General features: G+C 41.0%; 1 pseudogene; it reads right to left on the bottom strand.

Moving 5' to 3' along the window:
- Window positions 1-15,804: 15,804 nt before the first annotated feature.
- On the bottom strand, window positions 15,805-19,054 carry LOC101574491 (annotated as a pseudogene).
- Between the last annotated feature and the right edge of the window lie 2,134 nt (window positions 19,055-21,188).

The following is a 21,188-nucleotide window of genomic DNA, read 5'->3' as shown; positions in this document are numbered from 1 at the left end:
TTGTTACGGGTGGGCTTGGGTTCTGAGGTTGCATTTTGTTCCTTCTCATCATTTTGTGTAGCACTGTCTTCTGACCTTTGTTGTAGATCTTTGTTGTAGTTATAACCTTCACACTTACTGAATTTCAGGTGCAGCTCTACAAAGTTTGGACTTATCCAGCTGTGCCTGGCTTGGGTGTGGCTGCTCTGCTCAGCTCCTTCCCACTGCTGACCTTGAGGGTGAACCTGTTGTGCCCCTGTGGCAAGATATTCTACTCCTGGACTAGCTGGGTGGATCTATCCTCTACACTCTCTGCAGGGATTGCAGCTGTAGGGTTATACCCCAGGCATGTATGCCAGGCCTGAGCTGTGCCTGGAGAGGGCAAGGTGGAGTAGGGGGCAGAGGAAACTCTCCTTCACACTCACTGGGTCTGGCTAGGACTGGGTCTGGGGGTTCCCGGAATGCAGCAGAAATTCCTACTCAGGCGGGCGGGGTGGGGGAGGTGCTGCGGAGTGTTGGGGGGCGTCCCAAGTGGGTGGGAGAGAGTCCTGCCCACACTCTGCCTGGGCTGGGACCGGTATTTGGTCCTGCTGGTGCAGGGTAGCAGGAAGCTCTCTCACACACTCACCAGACCTGGGCTAGGACTTGGTCTGGGGGTTCCTGGAACGCAGCAGAAATTCCTACTCAATGGGCAAGTGCTGCGGAGTGGTGGGGGGCATTCCAAGGGGGTGGGAGAGGGTCTGGCCCATGGTGCACCTGGGCTGGGACTGGTCCCGCCGGCTCAGGGTAGCAGGAAGCTTTCCCACACACTCATCGGACCTGGGCTAGGAGATCTATTTTGCTAACTTTTTTCTTTTTCATCTCTTTATTTCCATCTTTCTGTTGTTTGATTTTTTCCCTCTTATCCTCTGTCTTTTCCCACACTTCAGGGCAGACTGTTTTCTCTTGCAGAGTTCTAATTTCATCTTAATTTCTGTGGTCATCTTATTTTATTTCTGGGCTGTACTTTTGTATTTTACTTTCTGATAGCCTCAGTGTTCCTTGAGTTTTTGCATTTTGTGCCTATAGCTTTGTGCAGTAGCGTCACAGAGGTAATTATGTCTCTGTGGTTCCTAAATTCATAGCAAAATGTGTATGCCATTTAAGTCCTCATCAAGACATCTGTGTTTGTCATTTGTATTTCATATTCCTTGACTCCTTTTGCTTTTGATTTAATATTGTGCATGCTCCTTTTTGCTAAACTGTTTTTGAATGAAATAAAATTCTCTCAATGTTTTTAGCTATTTATGGGAGGCCACATGAGGAAAGTGCTGGCTTCAGGATAATTGAAACTTTATTCTAATACCAGCTTTCATATATAACTTTAGCCTTCACATCTAAGGATATTGGCAGCCTTTTGGGAATGTCTCTTATGGAAGAATGTTCCTTTTTTCTCTCTCTTCCTTATTCCTTATAGATAGGTTATTTGTGTAATTTCTCATTGGTCTTTGAGTCTTTAACATCTTGGAACCAAACCAGGCAGGGAGACATTCCTAACACTAGAGAGGACATACTCTTCCATCTCCTATAAAAACAAGATTTAGGTTTTGTAGCATAGTATTCCTCTCCTATGAGAAGCAGCACGGATTTGAGGGCCCTTTCTTAGCCCTAAGGCCCTCTAAGCCATGTAATTCACTTCTGTTGCCCCACTTTTGCTGCTTTTGGGAATCCTTTCACATGTTTTGTGAAGTGCTTTCCCTATCTATCTCCTAATGATGCTGAACATGGAATTTATACTTGGATCTCATTCTTTAAAGATTAGTTTTGTGTCTTCATTTAACTAGGGACCATTGAGCCTTGGGTATGTACTAGTACTGGTCACTGAAGCAGAAATTACTGATATATATATATATATATATATATATATATATATATATATGAAAAATAACCAACCCTCCCAACCACCAAAATCTAAAATACCCAACACAAAAGTGAAAAAAATAGAGATTCAAAATAGTGGGAAAGAAAGAATTCAGGGACCAAGAAATGGTGGCAGCTAATGCCACATCTAGAGAGCAGCATGGTACTCATCATTAAAAATTCAAATAAATATTTAATTGTTCATTTTTTATTGAGAGAACAGAGTTCCATAATTTTCTTGCCCTTGTGACCACAGTTTTGAGCTATTTTAATTCATGTGACTATTGCTTATTCTTTCTTCAGCCAAATTCCCTTCTGGATCAAAGCCATCTGTCTTCTGGTTTATATCTTTTTCATAAAGTCTGACTTTAAGGTAGACTCTGGAGAATGGATTTAATATTGGCAGATGGCTAGAAAGGGGGAAATTCTACATATGCCAGAGGGCAGGGCACAGATGATATGATTTGGAAATCAGGGCACCACAAGACACCATAGGAAATAAATATGGACATTTCATAGAAGGCTACATTATCAAGAGCCTGAAATTTCGACCTAAAACATCATTTTGTTTTCTTATGAGATGATTTTGTTTCAACTAACATAAAAGGATATTAGATGATTTTCCCATAAAATTCTTCCATTTTCTGCCCACATTTGAAAGATAACTCAATGCTGATTGTATCAGTCTAGTCCTCAAAATCGACAGTATTTTTAATTTTAGAAAGTGCCAAGTCTTTAAGTGGTAGCAGCAGAATATTTAGTCATTAATTGTTGCTAATCAGTCACTTGCTTTTTTATTCTTTCAGGTTATTTTGCTCTGATTGATTGAAAATATTATTTGATTTATTTGCTATATAACAGGTTGCATTGCACGATTGGTCCTTCTCATTTCCACTCCATCCCTGTCCCCTCCTTTACTGCTCCTCCCTTCTACTTATCCCTTTTCTACTCTATCAAACATCAATCAATCACTCCTCCTTGGGGGCATCTAGTAGCAGAGGCATGACGATTAACTTTAAAGAAAAAAATTAAAGCAATTAAAACAGCCCTACAACATTTATTGCGACCCAATTGTAGCATAAGGGTAATCAAAACAATATGAACAAATGTTTCACAAATACTTCCAGGGCAAACCACTTGAATGGCTGCATTTTTAATGTACCGATATAATTGCCACCTCACTCCACTGCTGTCCTAATTCATCGATCATGTCTAGTTGAGAGGCACTTTGTAACAAAGAAATACTATCTCCTTTCAGCGTGCCTGATCCAGTAGATTTCTAGACTTCATTTTTGTTTTGTTTTGGAGGAACCGGGGATTGAACTCCGGCCCTTGCACTTGACAGGAAAGCACTTATTCCACTGAGCCATCTCCCTGGCCCCCTAGACTTCATTTTTGAATGTTTTGTGTATCATCTAATATAAGATTCATGTACTCATCAAAACTAATAACATAGCCCTCTATCCGTGTGCTCACTAGCTCATGGGGTTACACCTGAACACTGGATCTACTCTGCAAGTATCTGAAGATGAGGTTGATGGGCTGTGCGTCACCTTTCGCACTTTCTGGCCCTGGCCCTATGCCGGAATCACACGAAGACCACACCAACTACCACTCTACCTCAAACGGCAATTTCCGGAATCGACAATGAGTTTTTTAAAGAAAGTGTTAAAGTTTTTATCATCTGAAGTCCAACATTATATGTTTCATACTATATATTTTTTTTCCTAATTTTATTGATCATACTATATGTTTTTTGAAATATTTATAATGCTGTCTTTTGGTAAAAACAATGATTTGTTTACCTATGTCATAAGTCAAACATTACTTTTTGTCTGTCGCATATGTAATTATGGCCACCAATGGAACCATAATAATAGTAACCTTTAGGTTACATGGACTAAACAAATTCATGATAGGCTGCTCTTCTTTTCTGATCTTTGCTATCATGACTCTTACGTTCTCCTGGGGGATAAAACCAACAATGACTAAAAGTTTAGAGTTTACATGCTGTAAAAATTAAAAGGACATGATTTAGGATTAAAGAAGGGAATGATTTAATTTTAGTTACTGAGCTGAGCTCTGGTAGTCTGGGAAGCTCCGGGGAAAATCCAGATATTGAAATGACAGATTCGGGTTAGACTATTTTGTGAATGCAATGGCAGATGCACTCATGAAAGTCTTTTCCAATTAAGATGTTTCCTCACGTGAACTTGAGGATCTCCCAAGGCTGTAGATATGATGAAAAGTGTTCTGCTTAGGCCAAAACAAGAAAATCATTGCCTTTCACACATTGTCTAAAACCTACTTAAAATGTGCATAGTTATAAAACTTACAGGATAATAGTGGCCTTTAAATCACAAAATCAATTTAGATAAATTGATTTTATGGTAATTTTCCTGGGATTGTAAATATGGCCCTGTGCTGCTATGTAACAGTTTGTGTTGAAAAGTTTGAAATAGCTGTAATTATACCTTTTTGAAATTGTCTGGGACTTTTATAACTTTGACCAGGGTGTCAAAACTTTCAATGGTTCATCCACATTTTAACAATTAGAGTTAATACATTTGAAAGGTTTGAAAGCTTACACTTGTGGTATTTGATATCTTGAGTTCTGGATTACCAGGGCACTGTGGATTATCTTTGCACACTTGCATTTGTTCATAATTCTTTAAAATTTCAGACACTACTAATAATATATAGCATGTTCTATACTAATGGACACAGCTGATTCCCTCCATAATGACCTATAGGACCCTGCTATATGGTAATATATTTAAATATGGAAATACGTTATTAACCTCTAATATTTTTAAAAGTATGCAATAAAATCACATGTAAAGATTTTATATCTCATACCTTACAGTATCATTTAGATCCTTATTCAAGGATGAATTACAAATGACAACTCTAAAAGTTATAAAATTAAATAGAAGTTTTGGTTATTGGAGTAACAGAAGCTTCTCATTGAGAATAATTATTCATATTTTATACAAAGAATTTTTATACAAATCTGTCATTTCAATATCTGACATGATGGTATTTTTTAAGCTTTGTTTGGATTTACTGTCAAACCCTAAAAACTTTGTACACGGTACCCGCACGTTTAAATCATAAAAAGAAACCTAGATTTGTTTGCAGTTTTTTAATCTGTTGTTAATAAACTTGAAAGAACATAGCCCTGTCTAATAAACACATCAAACTAATGGGTACCAGAGCAGTTCAGAAGAGTGTTTGTTGTTTGGTGTTTAGATTTCAGTCAGAATTAATCAACAATGGAAGGAGCCTGCTCTATTTATTAGCAACTCAGATCCCTGTGATTGAATGCCCAGTCCCTTTGACTGAGTCCTGTGAATGCTGGCAAGTTTACAGCACTGATACATACTTACATTCTTGGGTCTTAAAAAGAAAGGAAAAAATAGAGCCTAAAATCAGACCACAGGATTGGCAGGAATTTCCTGAGAGCCATTTTGAGTCTAGTCCCATATGTGAGCCTGTGAATAGGAACCAATTGATTCAGGAACAGTGGAGTCTTTTTGCCTGAAGAAGCCTTCAGCTGTCAGATGGCTCCCTGGCATAATCCAGTCTGCTTTTGTGTTTTAATTTATATATTTGGCTACTTTCTTTTCACACTTTATATTGCTTTTATTTTCTCTCTTTGGTCTAAGCTTCCAAATTTCAGGGGCAAGGACAGGTTGCAAAGGTCCCGATTGCTGGAACGTGTACGAAGGGTTCCCACAGACTGATGCATTGCTAGTAAATCCCTGGCAATGCCTCCTACGGGTCGCAGGCAGCACTAGGGTGTGCTTTGTGCAAGAGTGTCAACTTCTGAATGAGGGCTCTGGAAACAGATGTAAAGATTAATTTTGAGAATGCAGCTTTTTTTTTTTTTTTTTTTTTTGAGGCTCCACAAACATGTCTCCTTGTGCAGTCACTCTGCTTCTAGACATTTATTTTTCAAAGTAATCTCATTTCTCAATTACAAAGACTTGCATTTCTTATTGTGCATGTTTGGAAAGTTCCACAGCTGTTAGCCACTGCTCCAGCTTCTCACGTCTGGGAGCTGCATCTCCAGAGCAGATTATTTGCAGACAGACGTAATTTATCTGGAAACTTCAGTGCAAACTTGATGGAGTCTACGCTATCCCAGGGACCATCCATCTCCCCGGGCAGATAAGACATAGCAGCACGTCCGCCTGTGGCTTCCTGGAGGAAGATAGTGTACTTTTGGCAGATAAGTAGCTTCACAGTGAATGAGTCTGCCTCATGGTTCATGGCTCATGTAGCCTTTATCTGGCTTCTCAGAACCAAGAATTTAAAAAAAAAAAAATTTAAATTATCACCGGGGAGATGGCTCAGTGGAATAAGCGCTTCCCTGGCAAGCACAAGGGCCTGAGTTCAATCCCCGGTTCCATAAATAAATAAATAAATAAATAAATAAATTATCTTGCTTTAGGTCATGTTGTCTTCATTCTGCCCTATGGGGTAAATTTTGAAGAAATATAAGCCCAAATGTTAGGATGTATCTCCAAGTACTCTGAAACAAATCTGTGGAAAAAAAATCTTGTACACACAATCACATACTTGTGTTTTTTCCTTGGAACTCTCTATTCAATGATATTCTATCCAATGATATTTTTCCTTTCAGCAAATAGACTCTGTGGGAATGACGTGGACTTTTTTCTCCCTTGTAAATATTCCACAAAAGAGGAATAAATGCCACAGAATCCGCTGCTTTGGAATGACTTGTTCATGAGTCAATGTTCTTGTTTTCCCTCCCTGAAAATGGTTTCTTCTCATTATATGGAAAACACATGCAAAGTGCTGCTCATTCTTATCTTTGAATAATGTGTGAAACATTTCAGTTGTGGATTAAAAAAGCTGTACCCTAAACATTTGTATAAGATCAGTGAATGTCCGAGCACATAGATATTTTCTCACCATTGTAATTGTTCTCCGTACACTCAGCACTTGCATCTCTGAAGGGCATTTATTTTGGCACAGACATGCTGCAACTTCTCCTGGAACCTCTTTAAATTGTGTACACGTATCTCTAGGGCACTGTGTATGATGAACAACTTGGCTCTCAAACCCAAGCTGTTTAAATTTAACATTTCTGACTACAGATGGCCTAGAAAATGTATCTGCAGCCCAATGTGATTCTTGAAATAACAACAGCAACAACAACAAAATAGTAAGAAACAAAGAAGAAAAACCATCTTCAAATTGCAACAACAAATGCCAGTACTCAAATCAATGAAATCAAGGCCAAACTGGGAAGATCTTCAGCATGTATGTCCTGCTGTAATCTGTGACAGTAAATAAAGTGTTTTATCACTTGGAGACTGAAACCTGAAAGACTCAGCCAAGAATCTCTCCCTGGAATGCAGGCTCTGGGCATTTGGGTTGTTGGAAGGACCATCAATGTATTTGGAGTCACACTGTGAGGAGGCACAGGGTTAGGGTGTAAACAGAATTTCTCGGAGGTCGTGCTTTATCACAAGCATAATGAGCACCAGGAAGAGAGAAGATAGAGGGCAAACATTTGGGAGGCAATCACGGCAGCTGAAGGCTTGCAGGACACGCTGGGTTGTTTTAGCCCTCCTCTCCTAAACTGATCTGTGTATTTACAAAAGATTGAAAGTTGATTGTTAGCACAGCCACTACTAAAATTACACGATAAACTTAAACTATATTAAAAGCAAAGGCAATAAATACCCAAACCTCATCCATCACTCCTCAGTTATTGTGCTCTTGAGGATATTTGCAGATTCCATCTATCTTATGAAAATAGTATAGGGAAATGTGCTTTTCTTTCCTTCCCCGTTGCTGGAGATGTATCACAATGGTGACTTGAAGTCAACTACAGTGGAAGTATAGTCTGCAAATACTATACTATCAGCTCATGATTTATTGTCTCACTTTCTACTTAGACATAAAGTGGTGGGAAAATGTTAATATAATGCAAGGTAAAATTAACCAAGTCTAATCTGTGACACAAAAATTTGAGGAAACACTCTAGTATTCAGAACTCCTAGGTTAGCAGGGAAGTTGCTCAATTCAATGAGAAAGACGCAAGGTTCTCATGTGTATGCCTTCTGTGGCTCCATTTTCCTCTTATAAACATGAGTGAAGGCAAAGTGGAGCATCCTTAGTCTGAAGTCCAAACCCAAAGTACTCCAAAACAAATTTTACACCAGACCTCATGTGGTGGGTCATAGTCAAAAATTAGGGCCAAACAATATCCCTAAGGGAAAAATGACCTTTTTAGCTCCTTCTTGGTGATATATCTTTTCCAGATACACCCAGATTTTTCTTTAAAGACATGTGCAGGCCAGATAAACCAGTGGAAATTTCCCCACCACCCTCAAGCACATGGGCCACTGCCTAAGTGCATTATTCACTGTTTTCCTTATTCTTTGCTCTGTGATATTCATAATATGCCTGGAGACAGCCCTAGGGGTAATGGTGACAAAAAGAGGAAGCACTTAATCTCCAGCACAGAAAGTCAAGCTGCTGGAGTCAAACTGGTCAGCAGCACCAGCATGGAACATCTTATGTAAGAGCATGGTACAAGAATGACCAGCAAATAAGACCCCAAGAAACAGATGAATAAACTATTGAAGAACTATGTAGAGAATGGTGGCCAGAAATTAAGACAGAAAAATACTGCGTGTCTTGGTACTTCCTTGTTGCTGGATAAAATACCCAACACCCATATATTAAAGGAAGAAAGGGTTATGCTAGCTCACAGTATGTAGAGGTTTCAGTCTGTAGTCAGCTAGTTGCAAGGCAAGGTGGCATGGTAGAGGAGCACGAAGAGGAGAAATAGTCCATTGCATGGCACGCAGGAAGCAGGAGGCAATAGTGAGCTTTTCTCCTTCCATTGCATTAAGGCTACAAACCTATTGGGGGTGCTATCCACACCCAGGTTGGACCTCCTGTCTTCAGCTAATTATTCAAACACACCTAGACCCATGCTGATTCACTCAGTGGACTAATCCAGTTATCACAACCCTTGACCCGTATTCATACTTAATTCTAGGTCTAGCCATCTTGAAAAGCCCCACCTATGAACACCTGAGGCTTTTGGGAGGCGTTGGATGTCTAGATGCAAGCCGTAATGCTGCACAGAGCTACAGATGAAGATGTTTACAGGGTTTTGAAAAAGTGAATCCATCAGTGCTTCAGTGAACACAAGCCACTTAATGATATATTGATCATCAAACAGACAAAGATCATGATGAACTCAAAATGAGTGGGAACTGTCCATGTGCAGCAAGATGGCTGCAAAAATTTAAGGAAAGATGCAACGTTGCATTTTTAAAGCTTTATGGTGATCTGGTGTCTGCTGATTACAAAGCAGTCCTGAAATTCATGCACGATTTTGTTTGGCCAGGTTGTTGCCAAAGAAAATTTGATGCCATTACAAGTCTCTAATGCTGATGAAACATAATTGTTTTGGTGTTATTTCTGCAGAGACACAGCTCCAGCTGACAGGACAGTCTCCACAGGAAGGGATGCCAGATGCAATGACTGTGCCAAGCTGTCCTAGTGAGCAGGCACACTTGAGGGCCTAGGTGGCCAAACCCCACAACCTCACTGTTCTGAAGGAGTGAGTTTCTTGGCAGCTCACATTATTGTTAACAGAAGGTATGGCTCACTGGGGACATTTTTCTGACTTGCTTCTTTTTTTATTAATTGTATTGAGAAACAAATAGCAATGAGACAGTTCAAAACAGATTAATAGGATAGTTTCAATAATTAATACATTGCATATTATTGTCTTCTTAGTGGTTGTTCATAGTACAAGATGAAGACATGATATCCTGTCCAAACAGTATTAGTACAAATCTTTCTTCTCATTGAATTAAGAGAATGTAGCTGTATATCTACCCTAATTTTTTTGTATATACAGATACAAAATGGTCCATCGTTTGTATCCCCCTTTTTTTTGTTTAGTTTTGTCAGAGATGGGTATTCCATTGCCATTTAAATATTGTAGGTGCATGAATTCAGCAAAATAATCCAATATAGTCCAGTAGTCCATAATAGTAGTGGGTTATCCGTAGGACTGCCAATGTCAGAAATTGTTGCCTTCAGCCTTTTACAGCTCAGCATATTAATATGGCTTTATTTTTTATACCTTGTTTTTATACTTTTCTGCTGGATGGTTAAGACCAAGATAAAGCAGGACCTATATAACAAGAAATGTAACTTGTGTATCTGCCAAGGTCAGCCAAATCCCCTCAGGATTTACCCTGCAACCCTGCACTGCAGTTTGAAGATCCTTTGTCAGTGTCAGCCATGTGGATGAGTCATGGCCTGACTTGCTTCTCTATAGGAAAGCTGAACTGGATGCTAGCTGTGAGATTTTTGTTGTTCCTTGACAAGATGTTGTGCTTATTTTCCAGTTGAAGTTCTTACTAAAAAATAATCTGACCTTATGCTTTCCTCTAAGAGTGACCTCATGAATGCAGCAATGTGAAATGAGTATCCTGAGATCAAAGTACAAAATGCTTTTGTGGGCTCTTAGGAAATCTCACTCCACTTTTCCTGCTCAATGGTCTCTTTGGTCGACAGGGTGCTCTACTCCTGCGACTCCCTCTTCTTCAGCTTGGCCTTATCGAAGCTGACGATTTTCCCCATGTCTGGTTTGTCTGCCATTTTCTTAAAACAATCCGAAGTATCTCGCTCCGAGCCCGAGCTCCTGGTGCTCCCATTCAAGTCCCCGCCCCCATCATCTCTGAGACCCCCCCCCCCAGTCATGATGTGGAGGAAGAACCACTTGCAAGATGGACAGGAGCCACAAGCTGCACTGTGAACCCGGGCATTCCGCTCCGATGCCACTGGCCCATGGGTCTCTGAGCGGGCCCTCCCCCCCGAATTGGACTGCCAAATTCTCCAGTTTGCCCTGGGATATTATAGAAAATTATTTGTATGTTGAATGAAAATAAAACACATCTCGTGGCAAAAACAAACAAACAAACAAACAAAAAAATGCTTTTGTGGGCAGCACACTAACAGTAGTGAACAGAGCAGCACTGTGGCTGTAGAAGGTTGTCAGAAGTTTAGCCTGAAACATCCCACCTACCCTGTTGCCAGTGCTTAGAATGAAGTGACTAGAGACAGGGTGTGCTGACTGGCTCATCTGGCCTACCAGGAGGTTCAGTGATGATGGTGAAACAAGTATTGACTTTGAAGGATTCTGTAAATTGAAGGAGAAAAATGGTATCTGGTCTTCTTATGTATGCAAAAATGTATCTGTAAGCTGGGTGAAGGGATATTGAGCTTTTTAACATCAGGGGTAAATCTCCAGTCATTCATTGACTGATCCATGGTAAAGCAGCATTGATGGAGCTGAATCAAAGTGGTCATGATAATAGTAATGAAGAAGATGACATTGCTAAGACTACAGAAAAGAATTTCCTACAGGCAACATGATAAGGAAGAGCTAGAGGCTTGCGGGAGGGCTAGATGGGCATGGCTTCTCAACAGAACAAGACATCATTCCATTCATAAGGTCAAAGAGGCTTATATATGTCCTGGTTTTTACCTAGATGTCTCCCAAAGCCTCATGTTCTCCAATGTGGGGCTGTTGGAAGTGGCTGGATCATGGAGCATAATAATCACCTGAAGAGTTTTAGTTGACTTGTTCCCAGGAGGTGGGATCTGGGCAGCGGAGGCGGGGTTCTCTGCTCCTGTTCCTCCTTCCAGACTCTCTCTGCTTTGCTGCTGCCACGCTGTGCACCACTGCTCCTCTATGCCTTTCTGTCATGCCCCCTGCCTCGGAGCCAGCTGACTATGACTGCAGCTTCTACAGCTGTGAGGTAAAACACATCTCTCCTAGCTTTAAGCTGTGGGTGTTGGGAACTGTGTCCCAGCAACAAGAAAGTAAGATAGTTTGCAAGACAAAAACCATTATCAATGAAGCAGATTTCTGGAGCAAACATTTTAAGAAGCTACTCAGCAGAATGCCTCCTTGACCCCACAAGATCTTAGGCCTGCTTCTGATGTTTCTTCTCATCTAAAAACAATACAGTATACAATGATCTTTCAGTCAAAGCCAAGCATTGCCCCTAGAAATGGAGACTGCAGCTGTTTGTCACTGCAGTTGCTTCACAGCTGATGCAGGTATCCTTGGAGATGCTGCTGGCTGCATAGTTACCTTGAATGCATTATTACCCATCCCCCATTAGCACTGACATTTTAAAAGGTCCTTGCATCTAAATAAATGTAGGGAACTTATTGCTTATTGAAAGCTCATAAACTGAGAGTCAGAAATAAAAGTGATGCCAAATAACCACAGTTGCTTGCCTGTGTGGCGAGTTTGACACTTTTGCTTTCTCATGAGTCCATGTACACAAGCTTCATTTCAAATATAAACCAATTAAAATGATTACAAGGGCTGGCGAGATAGCTCAGCAGACTAAGCGCCTGCTTAGGCAAGCTCAGGATCCAGGGTTCCATCCCCGGTACTGCGTGCTGTGCTGTCCCCACCCCCAGGCCTGCAAAGCCTGTGACAGAGTCACAAGGTGAGGTGGCATATGCCTAAAATAGGAGGATCACTATGAATCCGAGTGGGGTAGTGAGACCCTGTACCAAATACATAAATAAAACAATTAAAATGATTGTATTTGTACTGTATTGGTATATAGGAAACATAAATGAATTTCATGTTTAAACTTGGGTTGCATCTCAGTATGCTGATGCAAATTTTCTGCAACTACAAATAAATCCAAAACATCATGGCCTCAACTATTTGAAGAGAATTGCTCAACTTGCATTATCAAGCATTCATGTCAGATATATACTCTTCAATCACAAACATAGGCTGGGCTTGAGCTTCCAGAACTCTAAACATTCTGTAATAATCAGTTGAGTATATGGTTTTACAGCAATTTTTTTTTTCCTGAAAATTGTGTCCTAATAACAAAACCTACATTGTTCTGAAAAAAGAAATTCAAGAAGACATTAGAAGTGGAAAGGCATTCTCTGTTCTTATATAGGCAGAACTACTACCATCCAAATGGCCAGATTACTAAAAAAATGACATTTGGATTTTTCAGACAGCATCAATCAAAATACCATCAGCTTTTCCCCCCATTGAACAACAACAACCACAACATTCTAACAATTACGTTAAAGAGATATTTGTCATTGCACATTTTTCATCATATATTTCCATTTTTCTTTCTGGCTATTTAAAGAGGTGAGCTACAATATCACACTTTACAACAAAATAGCATCAAAAAGTTCCAATGTCCTCTTCCAACATGTTATAATTGTTGACCTTCCTTCAACATTCAAATAATGAGAAGTTTCTGAAAACCTCAGTTATCTGGCAATGGGAGAGTTTATATTAACATTTTAGGTTTGAGTGCCGACTAGTACTGTGTGAGACACGTGGAAGCTTTCCAACTCAGATTCTATGCTCCTGCAGGATGCCATATGCAGATAATGGGTCTCTTAGGGAGACCCATTTTTTTGTGTGTGAGCAAAGAGTATTTTGGACCGTGACATGAGCATTTCAGTGCCTGTCATGGGGCAAGTGTTGTACTATGAAATGGTGAATGGGCCTCAAAGAAGAGACCAGCCAGAAGAGAGCAGAAGTTATTAAAAAGCTCTGAGGTGGGGGCAGAGTTATATTTTCAGCGTAAGATTTTGGAGACTGTGTTGCCAAACTACGCCCATCTTGGATCACTACCTTGCTGACCTTTTAACAGAAGATTTGGATATATGATGTCTGAATGTTCGGTGTTGCCTTTCCTTTTTTTACTTGGCTAAGTGACAGCAACTCAGAACTCATACATGTTGTTTTGAAGGGATGACTGACCATTGGAGCATTTATAAATGTGGTTAGAAAAGTAGAGGAATCCTCTTAGTTTTGGTCTTGGGGTGCTTCTTTGCTCTTTAACATTCTTGAGCCTTGGCTAATGAAGTGCTAATGGGGTGTTATTACTGGCTACTAGACCAAGGCATCAGAGAGACAGGCTGGTAAACACCCTTTGAAGTACGTGCCTACTCCTTTGAAGTGCGCTTCTAGTGGGAAGATAAGCACATTTCCTGTCATGCACATCCTTAGTTTTATGTTCTGACCCTAATGTTATAGATTCTAAGTCAATACATTTGCTCTTCTTCAGGTACTGCTTAGGGGAAAAAAATCCTTTAGCAGGATATTTAGGGGCTTGGCCCTCTCACGTTTTATCTGGCCAGTTATGCCTCAAGTAGGGAGTCTCTAAATGATTAATTGTGAACTTCCTTAGGTGACTTTTTATATTTACCCTCACAAAACACACATAGAAGTACAGGTCCCACCTGGGAATATAAGCTGAAGCACCACTCTAAGCATCTCTTTAAATTCCCCTTACTCTGCCCTCTCCAATTCTAAGATTAAGTGAGGTCAAATGCTGTCCCTCCGTGTGTTTTTTACAATCTCCCCAATTTTTAACATAGTGAATTGTATCAAAGGAGTACCGAATCCTCTTAATGAATGAGTGCATTGGCTGATTACATGGATAAAAACTCTGAGAAGTTTGCTCTATTAACCTTTTATCAAGGTTGGCAGTCTATGCTCTAGATCAAACTTCAGCAAGAAAAAATCAAGGTAACATTTGGATATTTGTATTTTACCTTTTTCAAAAGCTGATTTTATTTTTTAAAACACATTCAAGTTCATAGCAAAGCTGGGCAGAAGGTACAGAGATTGCTCACGTCTCCCTTCTCCCACGCACACCCTCACTAACTCTGTACTGGAGCGCTAAGCTGTTACCACTGATGAGCTCACAGAAATGTTTCCATTCCCAGCCATAGTTCATAGTCTAGGGCCGGCCAGATAGTTCAGCAGATTAAAGAGCCTGCTTGGGCAGACTCAGGGGCGGGTTGTGTAAATCCCAGCCTGCTGTGCTGGCCCTGCCCCCAGAGCACTAAGACAGTGAATGAGACTGGGCATGGTGTCCTGTGCCTGTAATCCCAGTGCTTGGGAGACTGAAAACAGGAGGATCACTATGTGCAGTGAGACCCTGTAGATCCTGTACTAAATCCAATGAAAAAAGTTCATAGTTTACATTTAGGTTTATTCTCAATGTTATATGTGCTATAGAGTTTAAAAAATAAGTAAATGTTTGGAGTACATAAATGTCTACATTACTTTTAGGGAACTGGTACACATAAACATTTTTTTTCCACCTCCCGTGGCCATGTCCATCTCTTTATCATCCTCTTTGCAAAATATAATGTTTACATTCCTTGTGGGGAATTGTACTTTGTAATGTATTTACCAGTATAGTGCACATTCAGATGATAGAATGGCAATCCAGTTTTAAGGCAGTAAAATTAATTACAAGTTTCCTATCCTCAGCTAGTTTGTCAAGATGGCTTCTTTCATTTAGTAGTGTGTGGTTAAATTTTCTTCTTGTCTTTTTATAGCTTCTTAGCTCATTTCTTTTTAGGGCAGGTTGCCATCCTATTGTCTGTATATACACAGTTTATTTTATCATCAGTCCACCTACTGAAGGGCATTATAGTTGCTTCCAAGTTTTGGCAGATATGAGCAGAGGCGCTATGCCCATTTGTCTACAGGATTTTGTGGAGACATAAATTTTGAACTCTAGAATAAATACCAAGGAACACAACTGCTAGATTATATGGTAAAAATAGTCTTACTGTTTTTTTTTTAAATCCAGCCATTTAATAACAAAATCATCTCCACTCTTACCCTATTACAACACCCTGACAATCACAAGTCCAGTTGTAGATGGAGGCTGTGGAAAGCCAGGGTGAATGCAGGCAGCAAGAGAGGGTTCTGTCAGGTGTCTGCTCCCTGTGTCATGACTCCTGAGAAGGCAGAAGGCCTCTTCTTTGCTCAGCCACCAGCAGGGAGCTCCATCCACAGGAACCTGGACAGTCCATGCACCCAAACAGAGGTTATGAGGGCCCAAGGCTGGCCGGGTAGAAGAGGGATGAGAGCAGAAGTGACAGGCCTGCCACCAGCGTAGGTCTCCTGGCCTGTCTCTGCCATGTCCAGCTCTGGAAGGGCCACAAACACTCACATAGGTCTTGCTTCTTGGTCTTCTTCTCAGACCTCAGAACCTCCTTGTGAGCTTTCCGCTTCTGTGCCAGTTTGTTGGCCTCTCGGATTTTGCATCTCTTGCCAAATGTGATCTTTTGACAAAGGTACGTCTGCTTCTTCATCATCATGCTGGCCAGGCTCTTGGCCTCACTCTCCTCCCTCTGCCACTTGTCCTCCAGCTTCACGGTGCCTGCCATCACCCTGGGTTTCTTCTCCTCTATGCTCTGCTCCTCCAGGCTACAAGGCAGGCCTCCTCCTCCTTCTCTGAACCAGCCTCTCCATCTTCCTCCTCCTCCTCCTCCTCACAGTCACCTTTGTTGTCTTCTTCATTTTCCTCCTCCACCTCCTCCTCTTCCTCTTCTGATCCTCTCAAGTTTCCTAGGTCCTCTCCTCACTGTAGAGCCAGCACTTTCAGGTTCCTAGGTGGAATGTAATCTTCCTTCTCAGACACAAAGGGCGAAAGGTGTGGGGGCAGCTGCACCCCAGGGAAGTACTCTGCCACAGGGAGGAGGAACTGGGCATTGACACAGTCAGACACACAAGGGGGTTGCACGTGGTACCTGCCAATGATGGGGGTTTGCTGTCCAGGCTGGTTGACAATCTGGTGGGTGGTGCCAGTGTCTGTGACATCATAGGTGGCCCCAATGCACAAAGATTTGTTCCAGGGCACACCCCCCCCCCAAAATCTTCTGACAAAGGCCAAGGCCTCTTGGGCCACCTCACGGTTCAAGAAGAACTTCAGGCCTTCAAAGAGCTTCGTGTTCTTTTCTTGAGTCTCCAGCTCCTTCCTGCGGTTCTCCTCCCATAGCACCATCTCCCCATCAGCAGGACACTCGTCAGCCTGAGCCTCCTCCTCTGCCCCAAGCACCACCACATGGGCCAGGCTGGCACTGAGCTTTCTCCATACTGGCACCGGTTTCTCCATAGAGCTCTCAGAATCCAACGCATAGGCATTCTCCTTCGCCTTCACCTCTACTTGGGCCTGACCCTCGAGCTTTGGTGGATAGTGGAGGTTGAGCAACTGGTAGAGGCAAAAGCTGACAAAGCCCAGCAAGGTGGTGTAGAACTCAGTGAAAATGGCCATGACCCTGTAGTCCACATCTGTCAGGTGATCATGGGAGAAAGCATAGGGTGAGATCCACATAATGGGCTGCCCCAGCACCTCAACCTGGTAGGAAATGCCTTTGATGGACAGGAAGACCTTTCACAATGCACGGGCAGCAATGATGTAGTTCAGAAACTCCACAGGAGCCAGCGGCGCAGCTGGATGGTCTGCACATGGCACTTGCCTATCCGCAGGAAGGTGGAAAAGAGGAAGCACATGGACAGAGCATCATCCAGGTCCCACAGAGAATCGATGAATGTAGGGTACCACTCCTTGATGATGTGGTCAAGTTTGTAGTTGGGCATATTGTCCTTCAGTTGCTCCACAGTGTTTCACTCACTTTTCCCACAGGCCTTCTGGAGCTTCGAACAAATACCTTATATTCCTGGAATTTGTTGACAATGGGTTCATGGAGGAGAAACCTGATGTCTTTAATGAGATAAAAGGTTCAGGCTGTAGTGGAACCCTTGTTCACTTTCTTCTTATGTTTGGGCTCATGGGGATAAACACCCTATGCACAACCACCTAAAACCTGCTGGGCTAAGCTGCAGATTCTTCTGGGCTTTGTTTTGGGTGATGCAGTTGATGGCAGAGCCTTGTTCATACTTCTTCTCCAAGCCTCCCAATTTGGCTCCACGTTGAAGACTCTAGGAGGTCCGTGCCAGGCTTAATTCTTAAAGATGCCAGTATATTGTTTTCCAAAATGGCTGCACCATTTTACATTCCCACAGGCAATGAATGAGCACTCCTGTGGCACCAAATACCTACTAACATTTGGTATTGCAGCCATTTTGGCTTTTGCAATTCTAATAGGCATGTAAAAATCTCTTACTGTTGTTTTAATTTTCGAATTCCCCAATGACATATGATATTTGGCATCTTTTTATAATATTATTTGCTATACATATATCTTTTGGTGAAGTGTTTAAGTGTTTTGCTCATTTTTAAGTCAAATTGGTTTTTTGGGGTGGGTTTAGAAACTCATAGTTTGGAGTATTTTAGGGTTTAAATCTAATCGTCCCCCAAAAGCCTCATATGTTTGGAAGGTAATTGGCTCACAGGGCATTATACACTTGATGGATTTATTTATTGATGAGTTCAGGAGCTGGATGTGCTGTTAGTCTGCTTGGAGGTGTGTTACCTCAGTGTGAGCAGAAGGGTATGTTCTTGTCCGTGACTCACCTTCTCCCTGTGTTTCCCGGCTGTCCCAGGAAGAGCAGGTGTCCTCTGTTATGCCTTCCAGAGTGTTTTTGCCTTGATGTCTGCCAACTTTGGACGGAGCCCACAGGAAAGTATGAGGCAAATAAACCTCTTCTCCTTTAAATTGTGGGTGTCAGGTATTTTGTCTCGGTAACAGGAAAGTGACTAATAGAGTCCTTTATCAGATGTGTAGTTTCTTCAAGTCTGTGGCTTATCATCTCACATTATTGACAGTGTCTTTTCAGAGCTGACATTTTAAATTTTAATGCACATCTCATGCCCTGGCTGCCATGCACTTTTCTTAACAAGATATGAAGTAGTGTAAGGCTATAGTACTGATCAGTATGGTAAATACTACCTCATTTTTTGTCATGTTGTAACCTTTATTTCCAGTGAAGTGAATGCTTCTGTGGAATCAGAAAGCCACAATGACAACATTATTGCATCTGGTTCTCCAAATATGATTTAGTAGCAGTTGAGGTTCCTGATTTAAGCCTGTTGGAAGTAAGCAAGCTCCCTTCATTTACACACTGGCAGCTAAGTGTCAAAGGGTTAAATAATCAGCACAAAAGATACTACACTTCTGATTTTAGTACTTGGTAGAACTAGGAGGAAAGGAAGTTGGGATACATGCTAAAGGGATTGTGGGCAACAGAAAGAAGGCACCGGGAGAAAATGAAATGTCACATGAAGTTGTCATGGTCTTGTACATATCCTCCATCATAACCACCATAATCTGTCAGCTCCTCTTTCATGGTGCCCTTTGATTCTCCTCCAGGAAGCATACCTTTTTTCATCATTTTTGCTTTACTTTTCTTTGCTTGCTTCTGTTTTTCATGCATCTTCCAATGTCTGTGTCCCAGGAGGTGGGGTCCCACCTGAAGCCTGGTGTAAGTGTGTGAGGGCAAAGCTGGCACTTAGTGGCCCACTTTTTTCTTCTTATGAGACATTTGCCAGAGTTCACCTTGCACCTAGTCTCTTTCTGTGGGGATGGATTTGTTTATCTATTCCTTTATGACCTTTCAGTGTCTACAGATCAATAGTGAGATAGCTGAAACTCATCAATTTTATTGACCTGTTCAATGAATCAGTTTTTGATTTTATTGATTTCCCTCTTTTATTTTTGGATTTTAGGGAATGGTCTACAGAGTGTTCAAGGTCTCACTACTAGATCAGACTCGTAGTGATCTGCCTATTTACAGCCTCCCAAGAGCTGGGATTACAGGCATGGGCCACCACACCCAGTCTTGATTGCCCTGGGGGTGGGGCCAGCACAGCAGGCCTGGAGATCAAACCCCTGGCCCCTGCACCTGCTTGCAGGTGCTTTAATCTGCTAAACTATTTGGCCAGCCCCTTCTCTCTCGACTTCCTGTTTTAAATTTCATTGATTTCTATTTTAATTTTATTGTTTCTTTTCTTCTGTTACTTTGAATTAATATTTTCCTTGTATAGTTTCCCACAGTAGAAACTTAGATTACTGGTTTTAGATCTCTCTCTCTCTTTTTTTTTTTCTAATTAAACATTCAGAGCTATAAGTTTCCTCTAATGCTTTTCTGCATCTTACAAATTTTGATATGTTTTCATTTTTGTTTAGTTCATAATACTTTAAAATGTATCCTGAGTTACATCATTTGAAACATATGTTATATTGCAATGTGTTGTATAATCTCCAGGTATTTGGGATTTTCCAGCTACCTCTCTATGAAATGCTTATTTTTAATCTATTTTTTAGTAATTATTGTTTTGTTTTGTTTTATTGAGAAACAAATATCAATGAGACAGTTTCAAAACTAATTAATAGGACAGTTTCAATAATTAATACATTGTACATTGTTTTCTTCTTAGCGGTTTATTTTTAATCTAAAATAAAAATCAATCTACATTCTTTTCTCTGCTTCTCGTATATACCTTTGTGTGGGGAGCAGAATGTTATAATAACTGTTTTCCAGTTAACTCCTATATGAGTTCATCAGAATGATCCACAGTTACTGCATAGTTAATAAATTAGTATTATTCCACAAACAGACTTTGTTATATTCAATAAATCTTAATAGCTATTGTGCATTTGAAACAGTTCTCTGCTCCCTCTTCTCAGTTCCAACTTTCACTAAGCTCAAATCCTCTTCATTTCTTACCTGAAATACTGAGCTAATCCTTTAGTTCATTTTTCTGTTTCTAGCTTTGGTTCTATGATTGCATATACAGCAAGGCTTTGGATTTCGAGTAGCTTGTTCTGACAGTGTTGCACAAGATGAGCAAACAGTTCAAATAAATTGTGACTTAATAAATCAGCAAGAGGTGACAGAGGAAACCTCATCTACAGAGGAACAGGAGAGACAGGCAGAGAAATCCCTCAGTTCAAATGAGACTAGGGAGATGTGTAAAACATGGGAAAAGTGCAAAATTTTGCAGAAAATCATTACCTGAATAAGCCTGTAGAAGTGTGAGTGATAAATCCATTTAATGACAATTTCACATTTCTGTGAAATCCTCGAAACAAGGCAAAAAAGCAAGTGTCATTGGGTAGACTCCTTCTTTTTAAATTTTTATTTATTTATTTATGAGAGAGAGAGAGAGAGAGAGAGAGAGAGAGAGTGTGGTGTGTGTGTGTGTGGCCAGCTCAGCCCACCAGGGGGCGGGGCTGGCTGGCATGTGGTGCTGGGGGATCGAACCGCGGTCCCTGATGCTTCGCTAAGCTTGTTCCAAGTAGGTGCTTTAGACCACTGAGCCATCTCTCCAGCCCCGGGTAGACTCCTTCTTAATGTTGCCTGAAAAACAAAAGATTCCGTCAAGCCAATGGACAGCAGTGATTCCATTAGTGATAGTGAAAGTCATCCTACACAATGAGCCTCCTTTTTCGTCTTCCTCGCACCAGTCACAAAGGTTTGCAAAGACCAGTGCAAGTTTTTTTTCTTTCTTTATATTTTCATTTTC

Source organism: Octodon degus, unplaced genomic scaffold (genome assembly GCF_000260255.1).
Source record: "Octodon degus isolate 3935 unplaced genomic scaffold, OctDeg1.0 scaffold00256, whole genome shotgun sequence".
NCBI classification, from domain to species: domain Eukaryota; kingdom Metazoa; phylum Chordata; class Mammalia; order Rodentia; family Octodontidae; genus Octodon; species Octodon degus.
The sequence above is the reverse complement of the archived record's forward strand: the minus strand, read 5'-3'. Positions and strand labels throughout refer to the sequence as shown.